Here is a 21,835-nt window from a genome sequence, read left to right as displayed (position 1 = left end):
AGTAAACGTCTTACTTTGACCAGGGGTCAGAATTCAGCCTCAGGCAGCTTCTGAGGTCAATCATCCAGAACTCCTCTTTTTGTAGGAAGAATTTATTTACTTAAATTTGTCCTGGAGACACAGCAACCAGACATAAAAACACCTCAGTTTGTTTAGTTTCATGTAACTGATGCTGAGAGCCCCACAGACCTGAATACCAAGAGAGAGACAAAGCTGAGAGTAGAGACAGACACTCTGCAAAGGCATGACCTGACTACCTGTGCATTTTAAATGCTCCTCCTAACTGATATTAGATATTCACCATGACATGACTGAGGCTTTAAAAGCTGCCTTCACCATCACCTTTCATATAGACTTAACCTTAGAGTGGCAGCACTGAATGTCAGCCCTCCACATGTGGACCTTTGTAAATGCCACCACTCTTTATTCTGATATTATTGAATAGAACAAACAAAGAAGGGGAGAGGAGGGGGTATGGAGTAAGGGGAAAGAAGGCCAGTGACGACAATCGGCTGTTTTAGCAGGGAGCTCATTTAATGTAGAAGGGGATATAGCTACTTAATGTGGGAGCCTGCTGAGCTGATCGGCTCATTTGATGCTGTGGTCAGTACATCAATGGATGAATATCAGCCTTGAACTGAACAGCCAAGTCTTTCTTCATGTAACAGTTTGATGAAGTTATATCTTAAGCAAAACACTCATCATGTTTAACATTTTAGGTTCTTTTTATCCTCCTGCTTGAGTGTTTTTTTGATCTATCAGTGTGTGGACATAATGTTGTGGATGCATGTGTGCACACGACTGTTGATGCACACTCTTGCCAAAGCTGTTCCCAGCATGGTAAGGGTTTATTTAGCCGCTGATAAATGCATCCATAAGTTTTTAGTTATTCAGATGCCGCTAAACTGATGTGTTCTGTTTTATATTATGTCTGATTTATTCTGCACCAATTTTGGAAAGTTATAAGTCTGCTAAATAAAGTTATTGATCAATTTTGTGTTATTAAAAGAAGATGTAGATGCATGTTGCAAACCAAAAACACACAAATGTCATGTATTTTTGTCTCTTACGGTAGGTATGGAAATACTCTTGTGAGTTTTATTAAGGATCTTTAACTATTAGTTCCTGAAATCATGCTGCTTCTGTACAGTGGTGTTTTATCAATGTTGTTTAAACTTGCTAATTTTAATTTAGAGAGACCAATAAGTTACAAAGTGGTGATATAGTGAAAAAGAAATTCTAAACATTATGTCTTGGGGAAACCAGGAACATCATCACCTGCCTCGTGCCACCTCTTCAGTGAAGCTCGGTGGTGGCAGCATCATGCTGTGGGGGTGTTTTTCAGCAGCAGGGACTAGGAGACAGAGATATCCTCAATGAAAACCTGTTCTGCAGCACTCAGGACCTCAGACTGGGCCAAAGGTTCACCTTCCAACATGACAATGAACACACAACCAAGATAACACAGGAGTAAGGGTTTGAATACTTACTGTATGTCATCTAAGCCTGATGTATTCCTTAAGTCCTGACCTGCAGACTTTCACAATGAGCTACACACCAGTACTCAAACAGTGGCATCCATAAAATGTATGAAATGATCATTTAAAAAGGTACAGAAAGCAGAAACACTCTGTAGCCTCTTCTAGATTTTTAAGGGACATTATCACAGTGAATGTAAATGACACACAGTGAGTCTGTGATAGGATGGCAACATAAATTAGTGTTTAATAAATCAAATCCAGCAGCAGAGTGTGAAGACGATTTACCTCTCTGTGCCTCGGAGAAGAAGATACAACAAAGTCTTATTTACCATTCAATTCACTATTTCAATTTTAGTTTAAATGTGAGGAATAAAAATAACACAACATCCCTTGGCAACTTTATATCCAATTTAGGATTTATTTACCATTCACCTTCTTACTTTCTTACTTTCTTTTCAGACTGTATAAATCACTTATTATGTCTGTCAGTATAAAGCAACAAAATCAATCTGGAAGATTTTTTTTCAAGCTATGAGGAACTCATTTTTCTTTTAGTGTCCATTTTCTTTATGACGTAACAGGGTTTTCTTTACCAATCCTGCTGATTTAATCTTCCCTGGAAAATTGTCATCTTTTTTTTTTCTTTGATATGCTTTACCTGAACAGAGTCAGGGTAGTTCCTCATTAAACTGGAGAATACATTAGTTACATTACACTACTCTTTTACTCACTGTTGAGTGTAACTACTTACACTACTAGTTGCATTGTATTTGCATTACGCTGCAATCCATACTCAATTCCTTGCTTGACTGGTGTGTCACTATTTGATGTTGTTATGGCATCTGTAAGCATGGTGGAAGGCAGGGAGGGGATGAGCCCTGAACGGTTGTTGCCACTGACTCTTGCAGAGGCACAGTTGTGATTGGCGCCTCCATTGTCGATAAGAGAAGGACAGATCTTTCTCTCTCTAGGGTCCCCAGTAGTTCCTCTTAAAGCCATGGTAGTGGCATGACCAGGGTTACATTAGTCAGTATTTACTTGCTTTTGGCATTATGTCCAGCACATAAAGAAAGGAATGGCCAAAGGGTCCAGCTGAAAAATATGCCAAATAAATACACAGTAAAAAATTCCATGTCACATATGAATTATTGGCTATAAAATGTGTTGCCAAGGGGGCTTTAATGTAAACTTAAGGTCATTTGACTACAAGCTACTTTCTTTTTCTTGTTATGCTCCTTCCTGCTCAGGGTAAGGGTTTGTTAATCTATGTAATGCAGCACATGGTTAATTTAGGTTAGCAGAATTCATGTGGTCAACATGGATGACACCAAACAAAACTTATCTCTAGGGGAGACTGGCACTACTGAAAACTGACATCAACAGTATTAAGACTTTGATTTTGTTGCAGATAATGAATCTGAAACAAGAATGACTACAGACAGTTTAGCAGCACATAGTAACACCAAACCAGCAGCCAGGGCCAGCACTAAGTAGATAGCCACAGTGGACTTGGATGACTTGGTAAATCTATTTATGACCATTCAGTTGAAGCGCAACTATATTCAACACAGAGTCATGTCATGCAGAATAGCTTGCATTTTTAGGGCTGGGGACGGGAGCCCCATCTATTTACCTGAAGTGAGGAGTACTTGTCCATGGTTTTCTGGCTATTCTAGCCTAGCAGCAATAGCAGCAAACATAACTTAAGCTGAGAGGAAGAGCCATCAACGAGAGGAAGACTGCACTGAACTGTCCAGATTGGATACTTATCTCTTTCTTCGGGTTTTCTCCCAATAAACCACAACGGTTGGATTTCATATTTTTAAGGCAGCAGCGGTTACAGTTGAGTTCATCAGCTTAGGAGGACTAACAGCAGACAATATTCAATTTAATTTGAAAATGCTTAGTTTAGCATGGTTAAACAAAGCAAAATATAAAGCTAAACCATACGGCATCGGATCAGTGTATAAACTTGTGTACTCGCTGATACCAATACCCACATTTTAAGCAGTATAGGACATATTTCTGATACTGGTATCGAAATCGGAACAACCCTAATTGTATCACACCGTATGGTATTGTACCATATTGCACCTTATCGCATTGTATCACGTCGTATTGCATCATATTGCATGGTATTGCATTGTATTGAATCAAATCATTTCATATTGTATCCTTTTGACTCAAACCTTGCCACATCATATCGTATTGCACTGTATCGTATCATATCATTTCCTCTGAGAGGTGCTTGTGGAAACCAACATCCAGCACACCTGTGGACTCTGCCAGAGCAGATAAACACTTAAACACATCACATCTGCTGTGATGCTTTGCTCTGAGCTGTGCTGCTGCTGCAGGGACAATGTGCCAATGTCCATTTTCTTTCACATCCAATGAAGTCACCGTCAACCTGGACAAAACAACAGTCTTTCAGAGGAGAGATGATAACCTTTGCTGCGAGACATGCATGTTAAGCCAATCATTTGAGCCTTATTAATTTCACGAGAGAATAATGACATCATTTCAGCTATAGCCTACAGCAATTAATACAGCTCTTCAGCTCCTGCAACCCTGTCAGAATTTTAATCATCTTACCTCAAGTTTTTAGACTTTTCCACCAAGGTTCCAATATGAAATACCTGCTGATGACTGAGTATAAGAGATGGAATTATTGACAAATTAAGTTGCCAAACCTCTGGAAATCCAAACAGTAACAGCAAAAATCTGATTTCCAAAATGAACAGCACAGCCTCAGGCTGAAAGTTGACATTTCCTGTCAGTGATCAAACTGAATGAGCTGACTGACTGACATCTTCAGTGTGCTGTCAGTCTGAGAGTGTGATGGTGCATGGTTGTCAAAAAGCTTCCAATGTATTGTAAACTAAATTGCATACAACATGAAGTTCAAAAGAAGGAAGGGTATAGCTACATGAATGTGTAGGAAATGTTTTACATTAGGGAACAGATGATCTTACTTTAAAGAGTGATGATCAAAGTGTGGGTAAACAACAATGTCCATTTATATGCATGGTAAGTTGTAGGGTTAGCCTCTCTTTTATCACCCTGTGTGCTCCTGTCTGAGTTGTAAGACTATGCAGGAGTCACCAGGAGTCTTCAGTAACTTTAAATCCAGAGAGATTTGAAACTTCATATAAAACTGGAATAATACTGTCCCATAGAACATTTCTTGTGTTTTTGTCTGTTTACTTCTTTGTGTTTTTGTTTTTTTTTTATTTTTACATGGGTGTTGGAGCGGATAATTTCCAGATGCTTATCACTCAGTTTTTTCTTTGTGTTTTCACTTTGGCCCATGGCAGCTGTCACCTTTTCTCTCTTCAGCATCCTTCTGTGAATTTCTCTGTAAAACAAAAATAAACAGGATCAAATTAAAGACATGTCGTTGCTGATGACACAAACACAAAAAAGGCACACATAAATCTGCAAATATTGAGATACCCGAAAGATGGGTGTCATGATGGAGGAACATACAAAGTGGAATATGTATGAGCTTGCGTGTGAAGCTGAAGGATGGATTGTATCTCAAGCTTCTCTGCTGAGCAGTAAATGTCCATGTCTCTGATCCCTGGGGGCGTTTTTTCTACAGGAAGGCTTTAACTCTATTTATGACAGAAGGTTCTAAGTTTAACTGTCTGCACCAGTGGGCGACACCCTTTTAGCTGTACCTGGCGACCAATGAATGAGGTCCTGAGTAGTGTTGAACTGGTCAGTGGGGAGGGCCTGGACATACGGCAGGTTTTTGGTCTTCTGGTAACAGCTTTGAGAGGTTCATTAAAGGGAATCTGATCTCTGTGTTGGGAAAGGCCACTCTGCTCCTTCTCTTAGAGAGACCAGAGCTGCATAATTGAAGTCTTGTTCAGGTCCTGGTCTCTGTTATTGGTTCCTACTGACAGCACTAGTTTGGTGTCTTGGCTTTGGCTAGCCCTCTCCATGAGTTTTTTGAAGTGATAGCATGTTGCCCCTGGGTAGCTGACCACCTGTATCAACAGGTTAAAACAAGCTGGTATGTGATTAATGTTTGAGTCTCCTAAGATTAGCATGGGTTTGTGTACCTTTAATGCCCAATCCTGTAGTTTTCTACCCGGCCTAGCTCGGTGGCATGCAGGGGTGAGCAGTGTGGGTCCCTCCACAGAGGTGTCAACCCCCTGTCCATCCTGCCCCACCAGTCACTCGATCTTCAAGTGTTGGATGGCATGGGGATCAGAGAGGATTGCTGGGTTCATCACTTTGACACTCTGTGGGGGTCCTTTCATCATCTCCCCATTACCAGATCATGCGTCCTGGGCTTTGGGCTGGGGGGGGGGTGTGCAGTGTTGGTGGTGGTTGCAGTGTCCCCTGGGTTTGAGGGGGGGTTGTCTGATGGGCCAGGCCGCTTCCGTTTGAGTGCCCACCCCTGCAGCCACCGGGCAGATGAAGTGAGGACAGACAGGTTGGTTAGGCTGGTTGTGTGTTGTCCCCGGGTAGGAGGAACAGAGGAGGAGGCATCTCTCTGCTGCCCCCTCCTGGGAGAGTAGAGAGGCGCTCTGCCTCTTGGCTGTGGTGGGTTGAGCAAAGTTAGGGGACCTGTTTAGGTCTTACAATTAGCTCCTGGCTAGGAGTCATTTCGATGATATTTCCGGTCCATTGGGTTGTTTTTGAAGAAAATGTCAAAACATTTGACACGTTTCCCTCCTGATTTTGTGGACAAAGTCTGATCCCCCCCACATCGTCCCTCCAGAGTGCCATTGAAATCCAGGGGGGAGGGAGAGAACTCTCAAGCTGGGGATATAGAACAGTCAGATGAGAGCGAGAGGGAGGGGATCATTGATTTCTGATTTGAACAATATCATGTGGACTTTTTGGTGGGAGTGAGACGTGGGCCATTGAGTCTGGCTACCCAACCTGCTGCTACCTCAAGGTCCAGGTTATTTCCCTGAATTTCATTGAGTTAGGTAATTGTGGCTATATAGTTCTCCTGTAGAATGCGCATGCTACACTTCATCCATTGTTGTGTTCTCTTTAACCTGCTCTCTAACTTCTTCAGTGGGGGAGGATGGCTTGATGAACTGAATCAGCTTCTCTATCTGTCTACACATGCCTTTAGGGCACTGGCTGGTGGCTATAGTGGTTTGTACAATGTCTAAATGGTGGGCTGCCTGGATGGGTTTAAAATGGGCTTCGGCTGCTTGTCTCGTGTCTGCATCTAAAGCTTGTCTGGGTGGTGGGTTAGGGTTAGAGCTATGAGAATTACAGCTCATAGCCTGCACCCTGACACAAAGTTGCTTTGTGGCCTCAGATTGTGACTGTCTAACCTAACCTGTTTTCTTCTCCTCCATTATCCTCATCTTGCTCTCTGTCCCTGCTTTTTTTTCCTCCATCATCCACATCTTGCTCTCTGTCCCTGCTTCTTTCTCCTCTGTCATCCTCATCTTGCTCTCTATCCCTGGTTTCTTCTCCTCTATCATCCTCATCTTGCTCTTGGTCACTACTTTCTTCTCCTCCATCATTCTTATCTTGCTCTTAGTCCCTACCTTTTTCTCCTCCAAAATCCTCATCTTTCCCTTCATCTTTGATTTTCTTCGTTGCTGTTTTCTTTTGGGAACATGATTTCAAACCCTTATTTATTCTCGAAACGACATTGATGTTTCCCTTATTTCCAATGTCGTTGAGATAACAAACACATTAAAACCAAAGCTCAATAAAACAAAGTAAATAAAAAACAATCACTGAGAACAACAACATCATCAGTGACAAAGGTAGATGAAATGAAATCAGGTAAAACAGTTGCAATGTGAAACACAGTGGCTGGAAATCAAAGTCCTAAACTCTGAAAGTGAGGCAAGAATGCCAATTTTTAGTGAGTTTTGAGTTTGTTTGAAGAACTTCCCATGAGCTTGGGACATTAAAGGGAAAAAAAAACAATTCAGTAGAAGCTCAAGGGACTTTAAGAAGTAACAAATCAGCAGAGCAAGTCGTGTAGCTACCAGGATTCCACTCCAGCAAGGTTGAGATGTAAGGTGGTATTTTTTTAGTGAGGGCCCTAAAAATATATAAAACCAATGTTTGTTGTGCCTCTCTTAAAGGGAAGGCCCATCACCAGTAATATATCCTAGAGCAGGGTGATACACACTGTCTAAAGGCTTAAGAGCTGGAGCTGCAGCATGACTGTAAATCACATCACCATAATCCATAACTGATAACAACACAGCTTCAACAACCCTCAGTCTATAAAATAAAGGAAAGCTGGATTTGTTTTCTGTACAGAAAACCAATCTTTTGTCTCATTTTAGTGATAGAGGTGTTTACATGGTATTTGAATGTTAAATCCTCCTCAATCCACTTGCCAAGGTATTTATATTCAGTGGCTCTTTCAATCCTAGATTCATTTACAGTAAACAACTGCAAAGTTTCACGATCAATGTTTCTGACTCTGGAGAAAAGCAAGCACTTTGTTTTTAATACATTCAAAAGAAGTTTATGGTTTAAAAGAGATTCTTGAAGCGCATTAAAAGAAAGTTGCAAATTGTTGACAGCAAGCTGTATAGAGTCTGCAATACAATAAACAATGGTGTCATCTGCATACAAATGGGCATGGCCACAACTCAAAGAGGACACAATGTCATTAATATAAATTAAAAAAAAGTGCAGGGCCCAAAATGGAACCTTGTGGCACACCCCTTTTAAAGAACAAGAAATCTGATTTCGTGTCACTTGATTTAATACACTGAGGCCTCTCAGATAAGTAGTAATGGAACCAGGCATGTGCACTTTCACCCAGTCCTATATAGAGCAGTTTACTTTAAAGTATGTTGTGATCAACTGAATCAAAGGCTTTGGACAGATCTACAAAAACTGCTGCACAGATTTGCTTCCTGTCTAGTACTGATATGATTTGATCTATCAATAATGTGATGGCTGAAATTGTGCTCCGATTTGTTCTGAAACCAGACTGATGTGAGCTAGGAACAGAGTAGACTGAAAGAAATGACGTCAGTTGATCGTTTATCACGGATTCCATCACTTTTGCTAAACAGGGCAGTTTGGAGTTGGGGTGATAATTGTTCATGTCATCTCTTGAACCTCCTTTATGCACAGGAATTACATGTGCAGATTTCCTAAAGTAGTGCTTTTGTCTCTCCTTATGCCTGCTGCATGTCCAGGCCCCCTTCAGTCAGAGTGATCCAACAGCATATTAATCTCCTCTCAAATGTTAACCTTTCTAAAGGGCAGACTGACCCCAGAGAAGCTGTTTAGGACAGTTCCATCTCACTGTCTCAAGCACACCTCTCTGTCACTCCTGCTCTCTGAGACATGAACAGCAAAGGAGGAACTGCTGCATTTCACTTTCCCCCCTTATCCCTCATTCTCTCCACACTTATCTCATTTCTCTCGGGGGTTTCTCTAAAAGCCATTCTCTGTCTCCTTCCATCGTTACATATCTGTATGAACACAGTGGTCTCTCAGAGAGCACAGTGAGAGGAGCTGCAGCCCCGTCTGGCCCAGAGGAGCGGTTAGAGTGGTATAGATTAATGACCCAGGAGACAGTCAAGACAAGAGGAATGAACAAACAGGGAGGGACAATAAAATGAGTCAGGAGATGGAAGAAAGCTAGGAAAGGTAATGATGGGGAGAATGGGGTGTATATAAAATCATGGGAGAAGTAGTGAAGGGGGAATGTGTTCGGTCATGATATAGCTTTATACCCCTGTAAAACTAAATGTGTTTATGTGCGTCATCCTGCATAATGACTCATCCACCACTGACTCATGATCAGACTGTGCTAAGATTACACTTGAAGAAGTGAAGTTAATTTAATGAATTTAATTTAATGAATTGAATGTGATTAAAATTCAGGAAGATAGAAGATAAAAACCAAATCAGAAGAGGATTTCACATAAAAGCAAGTCTGTAAAATTGAGTTTTGAGAAGTGATTTAAAAGATGTCACTGATTCTGCATGCCTTATCTCCTAAGGAAGGCTGTTACAAAGTTGAGGTGCTCTGATGGAAAATCACCTTTGGTTTTAAGCCTCGACTTTAGAACAACCAGGAGGCTCCCACCTGAGGATCTATAAGGCTTTAGATCCTCGAGCGGGGGGTATCTAAGGGATTAAAACTCTCTCGCAGTCATACACAAGGTTCATTTTAAAACGTTGCTCACATATCTCATTACACACTTTCTCCTATTAGTCAAAAACAAGTTTGGGCTTCTCGGTAAGGCTGAACAACAAATTTTTGATGAAACTGACACAGCAGTGGAAAAAGATATCCCCTGGACGCAGGCCAAGCCATACTTATGCCTGACAGTGTAAGACAGCATTTCAGATAAAGGTAGCTTTGATTAAATATTTATTACAATAACTATATTTTCAGGAACTAATTTCAACTGATGTATCTGACCTTGACATTTTTTAATGAAACTGATACAGCGGTGAGCAGGATTAGGAAAATTCTCAAAGCATTGTAAGTATTGTAGTTCAGTCAGACAATTTTTTAACCAATTTTCTCCATGCTTAGCCCAATTTTTTCCTTTTTTCCTTTTATTGCCACTTTTAACCCATTTTCACCAATTTTCTCAACTTTAACCCATTTTTGCAACTATTTTAGCCAATTTAGCCACTTTTTTGTAATAACAACAATACATTTTATTTATAAATGCCTTTCTAAGCGGTCAAGAACACTTTACAGATTTGAAACACATTTACAACTAGAAAAGCACTCAGAGAGCGCAGACCTCCGCCATTAGCCCTATCTCCCAATAGTAAAGAATCCTTTAAAAAAATCCTGGATCCAGACGGTGATCCATATCACTCCCAAAATCTAACCAGTTCTTCCTTATGCCATTTCTGAGATTTCCTGAAAATTTCATCAAAATCCATCCATAACTTTTTGAGTTATGTTGCTAACAAACAAACTAACTAACTAACTAACTAACTTACAAACCCAGCCGATCACATAACCTCGATGGCGGAGGTAATAAAACAAGACATAAGAGCTCAATACAGTATAAAATGAATAAAACCAATTTTTTCCACGTTTAGCCCTTTTTCATGTTAGCCTCTTTTTGCCTCTCATTGTCACTTTTAACCCAGTTTCATCACTTTTCTTAGCTTTAACCCATTTTTGCAATTGTCTTGTTACCTTTAACCCAGTCCCTTTTTGTTGCAGCTTGTAGCCCATTTTGTCTCTTTTAAACTCTTTTTTACCAATTTAGCCTATTTTTGCCACTTGCACCTCTTTTTGCCACTTCAACCAATTTTTCACCATGTTTAGCCCATTTTTTCCACTTTAGTCCCTTTTTGCCACTTATTGCTACTTTTAAAAAAATCCTCCTTAAAACTCTCTTCTGACCAAAGTCAGCAAGGGTCCAATTATCAGATGGGTCTTAGGGTTATCTTGCCAGATTATCCTGTAGTGTGTGTTATGTCACGAGTGACTTTTTTCTCTCATATCTGATCATAAGCGCTCAAACTCTAGATCGTAAATAATAAAAAATGTTCAGTTTTTGTGTTGTGTTGTAACATCAAAAACAGCGCAGCAGACACGAGCATCGAATGGATTTAACAAAACAATAAAATCAGTGATAATCAGTTGCCATGTGTGGGGTCTCTCATATTGAGGAAATTGGTTAAGATTTAAAAAATCTTAATATCTATATCATATTAATATCTTAATATGAGGATTTTCTGCTTTCTGTTTTATAAAACTGAAATCTATATTCTGTGATTTGGGCTGCTGGCCAGTTAAGAAAAGAAAGGCAGAGGAGGTTGTTGGGTAGCATAAGAGATTACAGAGAGTAGGAGGGATAAAAGCAGAGAAGGAAAATGAATGCCAGAGAGGTGGAATAAAAAGGCCCAGGGAGATGGAGAGAAGGTGAAATGTGCACTTGCATGTTTTTTAATCAATATGGTGGGAATGTGGTCTCATGATAAAATACTCTCTTGGAAATAACAGAGCAGCAACGGTATCCCTCGATTTAGAATTACACTGGAGTGTCAGTGGAGAGAAGCATGGGAGAGAGAGGAAGTAAAGGGAGTGTGTATGTGTATTGGTGGAGTGCTGGTATAGGCTTTGACTGTTCATCTGAGTGGAGAAACACAGTTAGGATGGGTAAAGGGTATTTTGCCCTCTGCTTCCCCTGCTCTCTCCTTCTCTCAGACAGTCCTCTTATCTTCTGTCCATTCCCATGAGCCCTAAATGCATCAGAAGCTGCCCTCCTTGCCCAGAACGAGGAAACACTATAACATGAGAATTTCATTACAGAGGTAAAAACTATCCCTCTGCTCTTCTACTCTCATTTATTTTAGGGGACTTAGAAGGCTGGAAAACTTTTCCACCTTGGCCTCATGAATCTGTCTCCACCTGTCTGTTGCACTGAGACCAGATTACATGACGCCTGGCATTTTGACCTTCACTTAACTGCCAGACTGAAGGGCCTCATCATCCTCCATGTCTTTTATTGACTTGATTCAATTTCATCCTCTGTCTGCTGTGTTTGTGAAGGCTCAGCAAATGATGTTACTGTAAATGAGAGTGGTTTCTCTGTTGGCCTGGATCCCTTTTAAAGTGGATCAATGTAAGTAATGGAGCATCTCATCTACTTTGTACTGGAGGGGTCACAGCAAAGGGAGATTAATGGAAGGATGAATAGCGATTATTATTACATTTCTGAGCTTAAAAGAACACAATAGCAGGAAATATTTACCGTAGCAGCTATGAGTTGCACCATGTATGCATTCATTCAGAGTGTTGGGCTCAGCCATGTTTGAAATAAAGACTCTGGCCTAGCAAGCATTGCAGAAGCCTGTTTTTGTAGTTCGAAAGGAAAACTACAAAACCACATTTCAGCCACATCTGGACTGTCTTTTTAAAGTACTCTGAAGGTTGATTGCAAACTGATGAAACTGAATTTACAGCCTTGGAGTATTTTATCAATGTTGATCAAAGACGTTCTTTTAAAAGTTCAACCTGCATTTGGCATAAATCCAGTTACCTTTTACACTCAGTGTGGAGAAAACAGGTAATTTAGCACAACAAGTTAGGAAATATATGTATTTTTTGGTAATTATGCTTCTCGGCAGTAAATCTTATACCACAGGAAAGCCTTTTTAATTCCCTCTTAAAAGGTGCTACATTTGTGAGGATCATGCATTTGTGGGATGAGCAGCAGAGCTAAGTATGTGGGTTGCACCCATAAATGATTTGCCCAGTCTTCTCTGCCAATGCCAAACAGCTTATTCTGCCATTAAATCTTGTTCAGTGGCTTGGATGATTAAAGTCTGAAGAACAAGACATATTGGCAATTTAACAATTTATTCATTTAACAAACAGGAGCCGCAGTACTGCATCAAAGAACCAAAAACAGCCTGGCTCCCTCTCCTCATGGTGGTCACCAGCCCGGTCACACACTGCTGTGGGATAACATCCCATTCTTCTACCAGCATTTGTCAAAAGTCAGGCAATGTGGTTGTGTTGGCCATTCTGGCACCGACAGCATGCCCAAGCTGATTCCACAGATGCTCAGTGGGGTTTAGGTCAGTACTGCTGGCAGGCCATTTCATCCTCTCCACTCCCAAATTCTGGAGGTAGTCTCTGATAAACCTCGCTCTGTGGGGGCGAGTGTTGTCATCTTGTTGAACACAGGTCGGTCCCAGACTGTGAAGATATGGAATTACCACTGGTTTTGGAATCTCATCTCCATATCTTTTTGCATTGAGATGACCTCCAATGATGAAAGACCTTGGAGATGCTACTCCACACTATCACTGCCTACATCAAACGACGTTACTCTATTGGTGCAGCAGTCGGCATAGCCGGTTGGCAGGATCTGGACTCATCGCTGAACATAACAGGTGCCAATTAGGCACCTGGAAGTACCAGAAGTTCAAAACAAGAGTCAATACTAACAGCAGAAAAAGCTGTTTTGCATTGGCAGAGAAGATTTAGCACAATTTCATGGCCGCAACCCACATACTCAGCTCTGCTGCTCATCCCACAAATGCATGTTCCTTACAAATGTGGCACCATTTAGAAGGGAAATAAACAGGCTTTTCAATGGTTTAGATTTATTGACAAGAAGCATCGTTAAGACAAAGAAATAAATTACCAAACACACATTTCCTTACTTTTTGTGTAGCAACAACAACGTATAAAAACAATAAGATGTCCTCTGCTTGACTGCTGTTCTCATCTGGTCTTTGTTCCTATAGTCTTCTGTATTCTCTGAAAGTGCACAACGCTGCTCCAATCAATTCACTCAATTTAATCTTAATTAACCAACCACAAAGAGCTGCACATCACTCTGGCTGCAGATGAGGCGTCTCGCTCTACCCCAATCTGAGTATCTCTTTAAACTCATTTTATGTTGAAAGAATTTCACGCTGTGTATTTTAATGATATGTGGGTGTAAAGATCTGTGTTAAAGTCCTTGCCGATAAAAGACCCATGACACGCAACAGAAAAAAGACGCTTATTTCTGTTTCATCTACATCAAATGAGAGACATATTTTTGTCTGATTCTCATAAAAAGGAATCGCCATGGCCAGCACAGGATCCATCAATGCATTCTTGAAAGGAAGGCTTTATCTGGCTGCCTTTCATTTCCAATGCAAGATAAACATTTGAAGCCTGCCTTTTCATATACTACAGCTGAAAATGAGTTATGGTGTAGCTCAGATGTGCTCCACAATGTCTTGTATGAAGAACTGTTCTCAAATAAGGTGGGCGCATAGTGAAAATAGTTTGGGATTCTGTTTAGAAATCCAAAACTTATTCCAACAAGCATGGCTGTGCATGTAGAGAGAAAATAATAGAAAACCATCACCCACAGAGGGTGCAGCAGCATTGGTAGGAAAATACTGTGAAAAAGAACAATTTGATATGCTGAAAGTCTGAGGTTCTCTGTGAGCGGAGGAAAGCAAATGAGCAGAGAAAGGAGGGTTTTTTTACAGCACGAAAAAATTATGCATAAGGTACTGCAATGATTCAAATATAGATGGACTAAGACCTCAGATGTGACAGCAAGAGCTTGCAAAGACATCAGCACATAAAGATACACAGGCTGGTTAATGCAGGGATGCCTTTAAAAGGCAGCTGGAGGACAGATATGAGATTTGTGGAAGGGAAGTAAAGAAAGAAGAGACATAAAAAATGGCCAGTTTGGGAGGGGTTCTCAGAGGTGAGCAATAATTCACAGGTATTATTATTAAAGCAGGTCTAGCAGGGACATCATTAAAACAAAAATGAAAAAGCACTTTCTGGAGGAAGAGCAACTTTATACCTTTTAAAGACACTTTTCATCAGAGGAGAGGAACTCGTTCTCATGCCAGCCCTTCAGAACATCGCAGCAGGACAGAGTGCTTTCTTTGAGGAGGTTTAATTGCAATGTAAAGTTTAGTTTAAATGATGTGACAGGAAATATCTGTTTTAAAGATTCAGAAATCAGGGGTGCATTAATTTTACAATACGGATAGAATTTTCACTGTTATTCCTCTTTGGCCTTTGTATGCAACTGACATTAGCTCACATGTTCCTCATCCATAAGTGTCCATCTCTCTGAAGCCTGAACCCACAGTCCTTTTCTGAGGCACATTCACTTTAATAAAGTTGTATACCTGCAGGCATTTTTGAGAGCATTCCCCTCTTTCTCTTGTGGCCCCAGTCTCCTTTCTTAGTGCGCTCTTTCCCTCCGGCACAGAGAAGTTGGAGATTGTGACAAAGTGTGTCAGCTTCCTAAACCCAGTGAGACCAAATAGCCATCAGGAAAAGTAAGCCTTGTCCCTCTCCTTGGCTCTTTGTAACAGAGAGCACCTGGTGCCAATCTCTTCAGTAATGTTTGGAATCACATACAGAAAACTTCTGTTTCCATATACAGACACTTCTTACAACGAAGGCCAATAGTGGTGTAGAGATAAACTGATCAGAATCAGATAACTGATCTTTACATCAAAGGTCTGAGAGCATCCTGGGGCTCTGCTGCTTGTAATCATAGCTCGTTCCACCTGAGTCCTCAATCCTATGTTGTCCTTTTACCTTTGAATGAGAGTTACCTTAGCAGTAGGTGCATGCTAGGTTGATAGGTATGCTAAATGTAGCTCCGGCATAGTGTCTTAAAGTTACATTTCAAAGAAATCTAGTCATGTGAACTTAATATAAAGGAAGGATAACTTTCCAAATAACTGCCTGTCTGTATGCAGTGGAGTGATTCAGTACAACACATTAATCTCACCTGTTGAGTGCTGAGTTTTCAGTACCAGAGATTGAGGATGAATCCGCATCCGGATCAGATAAGCTGCTAATTTTTTTTGTTTTGTTTTTTTTTTTTTAAGATTTATTTTTGGGCGTTTTTGTGCCTTTATTAGATAGAGGAGGACAGTGGATAGATAGAGTTGGAAACAGGGTCAAGAGTGGGGGAGAGACATGCGGTAAAGGGCCTCAGGCTGGATTCGAACCCGGGCCGTCTGCATACATGGGGAGCGCCTTTAACCACTAGGCCACCTGCTCCCCATAAGCTGCTAATTTTGTCTCAAATTTATCATTAAAAAACTCTATAAAATCATCACAGCTAAGAGATAAAGAAATGCAGGTCTCAGTGGACCTGTGACTGTCTGTCAGCCTCGCTACAGTGCTGAAAAGTTGTGTGGGATTGTTTTTTATCCTCTTCGATTAAAGTAGAGTAATAGGCAGCTTTTGAGCGTGTCACAGGGCCTTCATGTAGTTATTGATTATGATTATGCTGCTAAAGTACAGGTGACTCTTCTCATTTTAGACAACAAAGGAGGGGGTTGACTAGCTGCTTAGTGTGACTAAGGTGCTTAAATAGTAAACCGAAATAGGGTGCCTTTGGAAAACAGGGGGGAAAACTGTCCAAAAAAAGAGAGAAAACCAGGCACTCCAAACACAAAAAGTGCAAGTGAGGAAGGAAATACTAAAAAGCCTTTAATTTAATGGCCAAATCTTTAAAAAGCCAACATGTTTTGACCAAACCGGTCTTCGTCAGGGCTAACAAACATATGTGGTGTGGTCACAACTTTACACTCTAAACCCAGATAAGTTGACATTACTAATAAGCACCAGTAAACCGATTGCCTTATACCACTTTAGTTTTTACACAAGCTATTACTAAAGAGGTCAAGTTGTATTAACATAGAACCTTAATTTTATGCAGTAGGCATATTAAGTGTATATTAGTAGTCTTTACTAAAAATCATTAGTTCACATAAATGAAGTCTAAGTTGTACGAAATAACAATGCTAAGTTTAACTTACATAAAAATATACGAAACTAGAAAAGCACTCAGAGAGCGCAAACTTCCGCCATTAGCCCTATCTCCCAATAGTGAAGAATCCTTTAAAAACATTCCTGGATCCAGACGGTGATCCAGATCACTCCCAAAATCTAATTCGCTGATTACTCCCTCCCTGGTGGGGTGGAGACACAGTGAGGCAAAGCACTGGCGTCGCTACAGGTGGACTGTCATGGCAGAAGCAATGCCTGCCGATACCAACAGATGCACCGAAAGTCTCACCCATGGTTTTTTTAAATTTGAAATAGCCCCTCCCCCCTCTTAAAGAACTAAACATACTAAGTTATCTCAGCTTAACATGAATATTGCACTGCATCTTTCAGCTGAATAATACAGACAAATAATTTGATTTAGTAATGTCAATGTTTTTTGACAAAACATGAAAGAATAAGTAATAATGATTGCTAAAAAGTTTAATTAGAAACAAAATATAGGTTTACAGTGTATGTAGATGACAGCCAGTGAAGGCAGTCACATGAATCAGACAGAAAAGAAGACAGGTGAGAGTCTTCACACAAGGCTCAATCATCAGGTACTGGCCTCTCCCAATACCAGTGATTACCAATTAGAGGCATCCACAAGATCAGAGAAAAGACAGACAGGTGAAGCCAGTTACAGAGTAATCAGCAACACATGAAGACACAGAATGAACCTAAATAATAACAGAAAATAATACAAATCACAAACAATAACCCAAATAAAATAACTAAAAAAAAAAAAAAAAAAATCTAATACATAGGTCTGTGAGAAACAGGAAGGACACACTAAAATACATTACAAAAACCATGATAGGTCAAAATCCTCATTCAAACCAGGATGTCTTAAGGCATCCAGCTGATGGATCCAGAAAGTTTCCCTTTGATTGAGCTTCTGGATTCTGTCTCCTCCTCTGACCAAAGGTTTTACATGTTCAATACCTTCAATGCTCAGTAAAGAATCGTTGGCATTGTGGGATTCATTAAAGTGTCTGGCCATAGGGTTATCCTGATTCCTGATCCTAATGGCATATTTATGCTCAGCCAGGAGATCTCTCATGCGTCTTTTTGTACGTCCTATGTTGAAAAAACCTTCCTTACATGGACAAAGCAAACAATTTACGACAAAAGTGGTGTTTCAATTAATGCAGTCCCTTTGTTTGTAGGGGTTTTTTTGTATGGACATCCACAAAACCTTTAGTTTGTGCAACATTATCACAGTGATGGCAATGCATGCATTTAAATGTACCAAGCTGGTTTGTTTAACCAAGTTCTTTTCTTGTCTGCTGGAACATGTGAATGCATTAACCTGTCCCTAAGGGTCGGTGTACGTATGAAAGACACAATAGGAGGTTCAGGGAAAAACTTTGCTCAAAAGGGGATCACTCTGAATGATGGCCCAGTTACTCTTGACAATATGTTTGATCTGTTTAGCATGTGTCCTGTAAGTAATAACAAAAAAGGGGCGAGACCGAGACACTGATTTGCATCCTGCATGCAGTCATTTGCACTTTTTTGTGTTTGGAGTGCCTGGTTTTCTCTCTTTTTTGGACTCTTCTCACTTATTTAATCGTCACATTCTTTCAAAATTTCCCTTCGTCTGTTTTAGAAGACATGTTTCTGAAATTTAATAGTCCTCTGTTAAAGGGGAGAAACTGAGTCGAGAGTGGTGCTATCAACTAACTGATCCAGCTGGGAAGGACTGATATTAACATCAATGCTATCAGATGGATAATAACAAGGTACTGAATTTAAAGCAGCTGTGCAGTTAGTGATACATGCAGAAGTAGGCACACTTTTAACTAATACATTCTTCACTGGTTACACTTTTTATCTAGAAGTTAGTATATTTATGGATACTAAAAAATAAGAGGGTATACTCTGTATACCTGCGCAAACCCTGTACTACACCACTGTCGGTGAGTCCTGAGAGGGCTCTCAACTCGTATCAAGTGCCTTGCCCAACAGTGGCTGGTGGGAGGTTTGACCCAGTGACACGTTATTACTAGTGTGTGCTAGGGGGGGCAATAGAGGTGTGTCATATGACATGATGATTTTAATTTTTTAAAGCAAAGAATTATTGGGATTCCATAATCAATTTAGTCAGTGAATCGAAACAAAGCTGTGAATCAAGCAAATTTAAGTGTTTTGAGAAGCAGAGATTCTGACCCCTAAAGGCCAACTGGGGTTGAAGGAGTTGTATGTGTGAAACCAAAGTAACAGTCTAACTTGGAGCGAATCGTTCTAAAGGCACTGAAACTATCGGAGAACCTGTCATCATGTGAGGTTAATGAAGCACCTGTATGCAATTAGTGAAGGAGGCATGGGAGAGATGATCACTGTGAGTCAATGGGAGTCAGCAAGTGTATTTTTTCTCATTCTTCAATCTCAAGGCATGGGCATGTCAAAGTGCACATTGTTCACCAGGAGTCTGAGCCTTAGTAACGAGAAGAAAAACGACGAGATGCCAGTGATCATTTTTCAAGAAAAGAGTGAGGACTGTAGTAAACCCTTAAGGTGAAAGGAGGCAGATCGGTGCAGTATACAAAAGAATTAGGTAAACTTTTCAGAAAGGAAAATATAACACATTTAACTGAAACTTTTTTGAAATCAATGCTATTTTAGAAGTGCATTTCTTTCATTTTTGCAAATTTTTCAACAAATATTCAAATCTGATCAAACATCCACTTTGCTGACAGCTTTCATCTCAATGACAAAAGCATCTGCCAGCAACCTTTCAGGAAGAAAAACCAAGCGGTCGAATTATGTAAATGTGTCGACTTACTGAATCAGAGGCAGAATTAGAAGGCTCTTAGTCTTTCTTAGAGCCACGAATACTGCTAATACAGATGAAGGACGGCGGCCTCATTATCACTGCTATGAAACAGGGAGGAGGGGAACAGAAAGAGAGAGAGGAATGAGAGATGGGGATGTATGTAGCTGGAAACACAGGCCTCCATTCAGAGCTCTATCAAGTCCAAATATCAAATTAGCCAAATGAATGTGACAAGATAAAGGACGGTGTGGGGAAGAGAGCGAGAAAGGTGTACAAGCAAATGGAAGGGACAGAAAGAGAGAGTGAAAGGGAGCGGCAATGATACAAGGATACAAAATGGAAAGGATTGGTGAGTTTTTTAGTAATCAATAGAGCGCTTAGAAAGTGAGACTCAGAGAAGGTAAGACAGAGAGGAGTAGGACAGTTCATTAGTCATTGCTGGTGACAACTAGAGACTGTAACAAGAAGATTGTCTCTGGGTCTCAATCAGATGAGAAACGATGAAATGCCAGTCATTAATTCCAGCAGCATTAGAGCGTCTAGTGTCTGTATCTAAAGGCATTGATCCCAATCTCTTTACTTCTACCAGCAAACAAGCTGCCAGATTCACAGGATGCTTTATAGTGCTAGAGAGAAAGTAACTCCCTGTCTGCAGAGTCCCCTTCAAGCAGATTTTTTTCTCCACAAAAAAGTCGGCTACTAAGCATTCACACGTTCAAGACACTAGCGTAGTCTCAACCAGTACATGCAGCATTGTTATAGGAACATAAGACAATAAAACCTTTTGTTAGATTCTGGCACAAATAAAAACTGCCATCTTGCCTCAAAAAGCTCATCTCCACCATGTTTGCCTCTCTAAGGGTCTCCTCCTGTCAGATCTACGGCCCAAATCTCTCAGTCAGCTCAGCTGGAGGTGGCCTTTAACACTCAAACAGCTTCCTCTGTGCAACATTTCCTCTCTCACCACAGCTTAAATAAAAACCACAGTGCACAAATGGGTTCAAAGGAACAAAATTAGTTAACAAGGAATAAAATGAATCAAACGAATCAAATGTCCTATTGTCATGAGTCTTCAGGTAGCTGGTTAGTTTGGTTCACGCATTCAAAGCATTGCAATAATGATTTTATGAAATGTCTATGGGGCATATTTTCCTTCTGGAACAGAGCTGCAGAAAAAGTGTGTGCACTGTTGAGCTCTATACACCCCTTGCCCCTACCACTTGGCTCTAACCCTATAGTTTGCATGATTACATCTATGGGTACAGTGTGTCCATCCCTGTAGGAATGGAGGGGTGGAGTAAAGTTTGGTAGTTGACCCTTCAAACTGAGATTTACCAGAGACACGTTCCAAACTGAGTGTAACTGGAATCCCTGAGAGCCTTGCAAATCATTAACAGGATGTGAAAATTAAATCACAATATTCTGATATCATAATTTTGTTGTATTTCTACGCATTATGGTTGTTTGATTCTGAACAAGCATTTTTTTCTTTTAATTGATCATGCTAGAAATGTCCAGTATTATTGTGACATCAATCATCAACTACTGATCATACCAGGAATTTGAAGTCTTCCTATTTCACCACTAATGTTAATGTTTCAAAGGGCAAGGAGGTAAACAGAAGTAAGGGGTGGGGGTTAATAACTTACATGTAAAATTCAATATTTTAAGGCCTCTAAATTAAATGTCTTTGCACATCCAAATACTACCTTTTGATACAAGTTACAAAATGTCTTAACACATTAAAATTTAACATTTCAACCAATCAAAGTTAGTTGTCTGTTTTTTTACGTCTTAACTCAAATGAAATGTGATAATACAACAACTCTAACATCCAAACAAGGCAAAATACATAAAATTTGTACAAACACATCAAAATCTTATGCTCTACATCCATTACAATCTGGAGAGACCTTAAAAGAGTTTACCAATGATTGACTTTAAACATTTATATGAAAAAGCAGTGTTCAAAGTCTTTGATGATTAGACTCCATCGTGATAACTTTATGTACGTGACCAGGTAGGGAGGCAAGTGGCAGGAGTAGGATACCCCCCTACGGAGTCTATACTGGGGGTGGTGATGATGCAGGATGAGATGGGCAGCAGACCTGTGAGGATCTGGACTAAATGCTGATGAACCAAATGGAGATGGCTGGGGTGGAGGACGGTTGCAGCCTCCACAGTGAAACGACAGGCTCACCGTGAAAGAGAGGACTACAGATTTAAAATATGACAGGTGCATTATGATTGTCTAGGAGGTTGTGGCAGAATCTAATCAGCTAAGTACTTAAGAAAGTGAACACC

This window comes from Cheilinus undulatus, linkage group 14 (assembly GCF_018320785.1).
Source record: "Cheilinus undulatus linkage group 14, ASM1832078v1, whole genome shotgun sequence".
NCBI lineage: Eukaryota > Metazoa > Chordata > Actinopteri > Labriformes > Labridae > Cheilinus > Cheilinus undulatus.
Note: the sequence above shows the minus strand (reverse complement) of the source record.